Genomic DNA, 8393 nt, shown 5'->3' on the forward strand with positions numbered 1-8393 from the left:
GTCTGGGGAACATGGTTTGCGGGGACTTCTAAGTCAATTGGCAAGATAATTCTATTATGAAATCATTCTGCATCCCACTTTGAAATGTGGCGTCTGGGGTCTTAAATGCTAACAAGCGGCCATCTAAGATGCAGCAATTGGTCTCAACCCACCTGGAGCAAAGGAAAATGAAGAACACCAAGGCCACACGGCAACTAAGAGCCCAAGAGACAGAAAGGGCCACATGAACCAGAGACCTACATCATCCTGAGACCAGAAGAACTAGTTGGTGCCCGGCCACAATCGATGACTGCCCTGACAGGGAGCACAGCAGAGGACCCCTGAGGGAGCAGGAGATCAGTGGGATGCAGACCCCAAATTCTCATAAAAAGACCAAACTTAATGGTCTGACTGAGACTGGAGGAATCCCGGCGGCCATGCTCTCCAGACCTTCTGTTAACACAGGACAGGAACCATCCCCAAAGACAACTCATCAGACATGAAAGGGACTGGTCAGCGGGTGGGAGAGAGACGCTGATGAAGAAAAAAAAAAAAAGTGAGCTAATTATATCAGGTGGACACTTGAGATTGTGTTGGCAACTCTTGTCTGGAGGGGGGATGGGAGGATAGAGAGAGAGGGAAGCCAGCAAAATTGTCAAGAAAGGAGAGACTGAAAGGGCTGACTCAAGAGGGGGAGAGCAAGTGGGAGTAGGGAGTGAGATGTATGTAAACTTATATGTGACAGACTCATTGGATTTGTAAACGTTCACCTGAAGCTTAATAAAAGTTATTAAAAAAAAAAAATATATGGATCTTTTCCAATCAGTTGGCCAGGAAGCTGTCTTCCATATTTCTTGGCATAGATGAGTGAGCACCTCCAGCACTGCATCTGTTTGTTGAAACATCTCAATTGATATTCCATCAATTCCTGGAGCCTTGTTTTTCACCAATGCCTTCAGAGCAGCTTGGACTTCTTCCTTCAGTACCATCGGTTCCTGATCATATGCCACCTCTTGAAATGGTTGAATATCGACTAATTCTTTTTGGTATAATGACTCTGTGTATTCCTTCCATCTTCTTTTGATGCTTCCTGCGTCGTTTAATATTTTCCCTGTGGAATCCTTCACTATTGCAACACGAGGCTTGAATTTTTTTTCAGTTCTTTCAGCTTGAGAAACGCTGAGCGTGTTCTTCCCTTTTGGTTTTCCATTTCCAGCTTTTTGCACATGTCATTATAATACTTTGTCTTCTCTAGCCACCCTTTGAAATCTTCTGTTCAGTTCTTTTCCTTCATCAATTCTTCCTTTTGCTCTAGCTGCTTGACATTCAAGAGCAAGTTTCAGAGTCTCCTCTGAAATCAATCTTGGTCTTTTCTTTCATTCCTGTCTTTTCAATGACTCCTTGCTTTCTTCATGGATGATTTCCTTGATGTCATTCCATAATTCGTCTGGTCTTCGGTCACTAGTGTTTGATGCGTGAAATCTATTCTTGAGATGGTCTCTAAATTCAGGTGGGATATACTCAAGGTCATATTTTGGCTCTCATGGACTTACTCTGATTTTCTTATGTTTCAGCTTGAACTTTCATATGAGCAACTGATGGTCTGTTCCACAGTCGGCCCCTGGCCTTGTTCTGACTGATGATATTGAGCTTTTCTATCGCCTCTTTCCACCGATGTAGTCAATTTGATTTCTGTGTGCTCCATCTGGCGAGGTCTGTGTCCATTTCAGTTTCACTAAAGCCTAGGATATCGATGTTTATGTGTTCCATTTCATTTCTGACGATTTCTAATTTTCCTAGATTCATACTTTGTACATTCCAGGTTCCGATTATTAATGGATGTTTGCAGCTTTTTCTTCTTATTTTGAGTCATGCCGCATCAGCAAATGAAGGTCCCAAAAGCTTTACTCCATCCACGTCATTAAGATCGACTACTTTGAGGAGGCAACTCTTCCCCAGTCATCTTTTGAGTGCCTTCCAACCTCGGGGGCTCACCTTCCAGCACTATATCAGACAATGTTCTGCTGCTATTCATAAGGTTTTCACTAGCTAATGCTTTTCAGAAGTAGACTGCTGGGTGCTTCTTCCTAGTCTGTCTTAGTCTAGAAGCTCAGCTTAAACCTGTCCTCCATGGATGACCATGCTGGTATCTGAATACCGCTGGCATAGCTTCCAGCATCACAGCAATACACAAGCCCCCAGAGTACGATAAACTGACAGACATGTGGGAGTCACCAAAGTTACCACTTACCTATTATGTATTTAGTGTTTTTCCCTCCCACCTCTCACCTCCCTCATAACCAACAAAGATTGTTTCTTTCTGTGTGTAAACCTTTTCATGAGTTTTTATAATATTGGTCTCATATAGTATTTGTCCTTTTGTGGTTGACTTATTTCACTCGGCATAACGCTCTCCAAATTCATCTATGTTGTGAGAGGTTTCACGGATTCATCATTGTTCTTCATTGTTGCATAGTATTCCATTGTGTATATGTACCATAGTTTGTTTATCCATTCATCTGTCAAGGGGCACTTAGGTTATTTCCATCTTTTTGCTATTGTTTATAATGCCACAATGAACATGGCTGTGCATATGTCTAGTCGTGTGACGGCTCTCATTTCTGTATGATATATAGCTAGGAGTGGGATTGCTAGATCATATAGTATTTCTCTTTCTAGCTTTTTTAAGGTAGCACCATATCGGTTCTGAAAACGTTGGCACCATTTTGCGTTCCCACTAGCAGTACATAAGAGTTTCAGTCTCCCTACAGGCTCTCCAACATTTGTTTGTTTGTTTTTGGAGGGGCTAGTAATATTGTAGTGAGATCATATCTCATTGTAATTTTGATTTGCATTTCTCTGATAGCTAGTGATCGTGAACATTTCACCATGTATTTGGTAGCTGCCTGAATGTCTTCTTTGGTGAAGTGTCTGTTCATATCCTTTGCCCATTTTTAATTGGAGTGTTTATCTTTTTCTTGTAGACCCAAAACCAAATGTAGAGAGGTTGGTTTTTCCTACAGATTTTAGAGATTAAACCTTTATTGGATATGTCATAGCAAAAAAAATTTTCCCCATCTGTAGGTTTTTCTTTTTACTCTTTTGGTGAAGTTCTTTGATGAGGATAAGTGTTTAATTTTTAGAAGAACCCAGTTATCTAGCTTATCTTCTGGTGTTTGTGTATAGTTAGTTATGGTTTGTGGCCTGTTAATATTGAGGCCTCTAGCGTTGACCCTATTTTTTCTTCTATGATGTTTATAGTTTTTGGTTTTATATTTAGGTCTTTGATTCATTTTGAATTAGTTTTTGTGTATGGTGTGAGGTATGGATACTGTTTCATTTTTTTTGCAGGTGGACACCCAGTTTTGTGAGTGCTCTTTATTAAAAAGATTGCATTTTCCCCATTTGATGTACTCAGGGCCTTTGTCAAAGATCAGGTGATCATAGGTGGATGGATTTACATCTGAGTTCTTGGTTCTGTTCCATTGGTCAGTGTGTTTGTTGTTGTTCCAGTGCCAGGTTGTTTTGACTACTGTAGCTGTATAGTAAGTTTTGAGGTCAGGTAGTGCGAGGCCTCCTGCTTAATTATTATTCTTCAATAGTGCTTTAGTTATTCAGGGCCTCTTTCTTTTCCATATAATGTTAGTGATTAGTTTTTCCATCTCATTAATGAATGCTGTTGTTATTTGCATTGGGATTACATTGTATTTGTAGATTGCTTTGGGTAGAATTGACATTTTCACAATGATGAGTCTTCCTATTCACGAACATGGTGTGTTTTTCCATTTACGTAGGTCTCTTGGTTTCATGCACAACTTTTAGTATTCTTTAGTTTTCATTTTATAGGTCTTTTACATTTCTGGTTAGATTTATTTGTAAGTACTTTATCTTTTTAGTAGGTATTATAAATGGTATTGCCTTCCTGATTTCTTTTTCATAGCTCTCTTTATTGGTGTATAGGAATCCAACTGGTTTTTGAATGTTTATCTTGTATCCTGCTACTCTGTTGAATCTATTTGTTCCAGTAGTGTTCTTATGCAGTCTTTGGGTTCTCTATGTATAGTATCATCCAAAAAACCAAACCAAACCCACTGCTGTTGAGTCGATTCCGACTCATAGCGACCCTATAGGGCAGAGTAGAACTTCCCCATAGAGTTTCCAAGGAGCGCTTGGCAGATTCGAACTGCTGACCTTTTGGTTAACAGCTGTAACACTTAACCACTATGCCACCAGGGTTTCCTACAGTATCATATCATCTGGAAATAGGGATAGTTTTACTTCTTCCTTACCAACTTGGATGCCCTTTATTTCTTTTTCTTGTGTTATTGCTCTAGCTAGGACTTCCAGTACAATGTCAAATAAGAGCGGTTATAAAGGGCATCCTTGTCTTGTTCCTGTTCTCAGGGGGAATGCTTTTAACCTCTCTCTGCTGATTATAATGTTGGCATTGGTTTTGTATAAATGCCCTTTATTATGTCGAGAAATTTCCCTTCTATTTCTATTTTATTGAGAGTCATTATCAGGAATGGTGTTGGAATTCACTGAATGCCTTTTCTTAGTTGATTGAGATGATCATGTGATTATTTTCTTTTGTTTTATTAGTGTGATGGATTACACTGATTGATTTTCTAATGTCGAACCATCCTTGTATACCTGGTATGAATGCCACTTGGTTGGGGTTTATTATTATTTTTATATGATGGGGAATTCCATTGGCTAGAATTTTCTTGAGAATTGTTGCATCTGTATTCATGAGAGATATTGGTCTGTAATTTTCTTTTTTCGTGGTGTCTTTTTCTGGTTTTGTTTTCAGAGTTATGCTGGCTTCATAGAGTGAACTTGGAAGTATGCTTTCCTTTTTTTGTGTGTTCTGAGATAGTTCCAGTAATACTGGCTTGAGCTCTTCTCTGAGTGTTTGGTAGAATTCTCCAGTGAAGCCACCCGGGACAGGGCGTTTTTTTTTCTTGTTGGAAATCCTTATATTACCTTTTCAGTCTCTTCTCTTGATTTCAGCATCATTTTGTGTTAGTTTGGGTAGATAATGTGTTTCCAGAAATTTGTCCATTTCCTCTAGGTTTTCAAATTTGTTGTAGTATAGTTTTTCGTAGTACTCTGTTACGATCCTTTTTATTTCAGTTGAGTCTGTTGTAATGGCCCCCATTTCATTTCTTATTTGGGTTATTTGCATCCTCTCATGTTTTTCTATTGTCAGTTTGACCAGTGGTTTGTTGATTTTGTTGATTCTCTCAAAGAACCAACTTTTGGTTTTGTTGATTCTTTCTATTGTTTTTCTAGTCTCTATTTTATTTATTTCTGCTGTGATCTTTATTATTTGCTTTCTTCTGGTGGCTGTGGGCTTCGTTTGCTGTTCTCCTTCTATTTGTTCAAGTTGTATAGCTAATGTTTTGATTTTGTCTGTTTCTTCTTTTTTTTTTTTATTAACTTTTATTAACCTTCAAGTGAACGTTTACAAATCCAATCAGTCTGTCACAAATAAGTTTACATACATCTCACTCCCTACTCGCACTTGCTCTCCCCTTCTTGAGTCAGCCCTTTCAGTCTCTCCTTTCGTGACAATTTTGCCGGCTTCTCTCTCTCTCTATCCTCCCATCCCCCCTCCAGACAAGAGTTGCCAACACAATCTCAAGTGTCCACCTGATATAATTAGCTCACTTTTTTTTTTTTTCTTCATCAGCGTCTCTCTCCCACCCGCTGACCAGTCCCTTTCATGTCTGATGAGTTGTCTTTGGGGATGGTTCCTGTCCTGTGCCAACAGAAGGTCTGGGGACCATGGCTGCCGGGATTCCTCTAGTCTCAGTCAGACCATTAAGTTTGGTCTTTTGATGAGAATATGGGGTCTGTATCCCACTGATCTCCTGCTCCCTCAGGGGTCCTCTGCTGTGCTCCCTGTCAGGGCAGTCATCGATTGTGGCCGGGCACCAACTAGTTCTTCTGGTCTCAGGATGATGTAGGCCTCTGGTTCATGTGGCCCTTTCTGTCTCTTGGGCTCTTAGTTGTCGTGTGGCCTTGGTGTTCTTCATTTTCCTTTGCTCCAGGTGGGTTGAGACCAATTGCTGCATCTTAGATGGCCGCTTGTTAGCATTTAAGACCCCAGACGCCACATTTCAAAGTGGGATGCAGAATGATTTCATAATAGAATTATTTTGCCAATTGACTTAGAAGTCCCTGCAAACCATGTTCCCCAGACCCCCGCCCTTGCTCTGCTGACCTTTGAAGCATTCATTTTATCCTGGAAACTTCTTTGCTTTTGGTCCAGTCCAATTGAGCTGACCTTCCATGTATTGAGTGTTGTCTTTTCCTTCACCTAAAGCATTTCTTATCTACTGATTAATCAATAAAAACCCCTCTCCCACCCTCCCTCCCTCCCCGCCTCGTAACCACAAAAGTATGTGTTCTTCTCAGGTTTACTATTACTCAAGATCTTATAATAGTGGTCTTATACAATATTTGTCCTTTTGCCTCTGACTAATTTCGCTCAGCATAATGCCTTCCAGGTTCCTCCATGTTATGAAATGTTTCAGAGATTCGTCACTGTTCTTTATCGATGCGTAGTATTCCATTGTGTGAATATACCACAATTTATTTACCCATTCATCCGTTGATGGACACCTTGGTTGCTTCCAACTTTTTGCTATTGTAAACAGAGCTGCAATAAACATGGGTGTGCATATATCTGTTTTTATGAAGGCTCTTGTATCTCTAGGGTATATTCCCAGGAGTGGGATTTCTGGGTTGTATGGTAGTTCTATTTCTAACTGTTTAAGATAACGCCAGATAGATTTCCAAAGTGGTTGTACCATTTTACATTCCCACCAGCAGTGTATGAGAGTTCCAATCTCTCCGCAGCCTCTCCAACATTGATTATTTTGTGTTTTTTGGATTAATGCCAGCCTTGCTGGTGTGAGATGGAATCTCATCGTAGTTTTAATTTGCATTTCTCTAATGGCTAATGATCGTGAGCATTTTCTCATGTGTCTGTTGGCTGCCTGAATATCTTCTTTAGTGAAATGTGTGTTCATATCCTTTGCCCACTTTTTGATTGGGTTGTTCGTCTTTTTGTGGTTGAGTTTTGGCAGAATCATGTAGATTTTAGAGATCAGGCGCTGGTCGGAGATGTCATAGCTGAAAATTCTTTCCCAATCTGTAGGTGGTCTTTTTACTCTTTTGGTGAAGTCTTTAGATGAGCATAGGTGTTTGATTTTTAGGAGCTCCCAGTTATCGGGTTTCTCGTCATCATTTTTGGTGATGTTTTGTATTCTGTTTATGCCTTGTATTAGGGCTCCTAGGGTTGTCCCAATTTTTTCTTCCATGATCTTTATCGTTTTAGTCTTTATGTTTAGGTCTTTGATCCACTTGGAGTTAGTTTTTTTGCATGGTGTAAGGTATGGGTCCTGTTTCATTTTTTTGCAAATGAATATCCAGTTATGCCAGCACCATTTGTTTAAAAGGCTTTCTTTTCCCCAATTAATTGACACTGGTCCTTTGTCAAATATCAGCTGCTCATACGTGGATGGATCTATGTCTGGGTTCTCAATTCTGTTCCATTGGTCTATGTGCCTGTTGTTGTACCAGTACCAGGCTATTTTGACTACTGTGGCTGTATAATAGGTTCTGAAATCAGGTAAAGTGAGGCCTCCCACTTTCTTCTTCTTTTTCAGTAGTGCTTTGCTTATCTGGGGCTTCTTTCCCTTCCATATGAAATTGGTGATTTGTTTCTCTATCCCCTTAAAATATGACATTGGAATTTGGATCAGAAGTGCGTTAAATGTATAGATGGCTTTTGGTAGAATAGACATTTTTACTATGTTAAGTCTTCCTATCCATGAGCAAGGTATGTTTTTCCACTTAAGTATATCCTTTTGAATTTCTTGTAGTAGAGCTTTGTAGTTTTCTTTGTATAGGTCTTTTACATCCTTGGTAAGATTTATTCCTAAGTATCTTATCTTCTTGGGGGCTACTGTGAATGGTATTGATTTGGTGATTTCCTCTTCGGTGTTCTTTTTGTTGATGTAGAGGAATCCAAGTGATTTTTGTATGTTTATTTTATAACCTGAGACTCTGCCAAACTCTTCTATTAGTTTCAGTAGTTTTCTGGAGGATTCCTTAGGGTTTTCTGTGTATATAATCATGTCATCTGCAAATAGTATAACTTTACTTCTTCCTTGCCAATCCGGATACCTTTTATTTCTTTGTCTAGCCTAATTGCCCTGGCTAGGACTTCCAGCACGATGTTGAATAAGAGCGGTGATAAAGGGCATCCTTGTCTGGTTCCTGTTCTCAAGGGAAATGCTTTCAGGTTCTCTCCATTTAGAGTGATATTGGCTGCTGGCTTTGCATAGATGCCCTTTATTATGTTGAGGAATTTTCCTTCAATTCCTATTTTGGTAAGAGTT

Source organism: Loxodonta africana, chromosome 22 (genome assembly GCF_030014295.1).
Source record: "Loxodonta africana isolate mLoxAfr1 chromosome 22, mLoxAfr1.hap2, whole genome shotgun sequence".
NCBI lineage: Eukaryota > Metazoa > Chordata > Mammalia > Proboscidea > Elephantidae > Loxodonta > Loxodonta africana.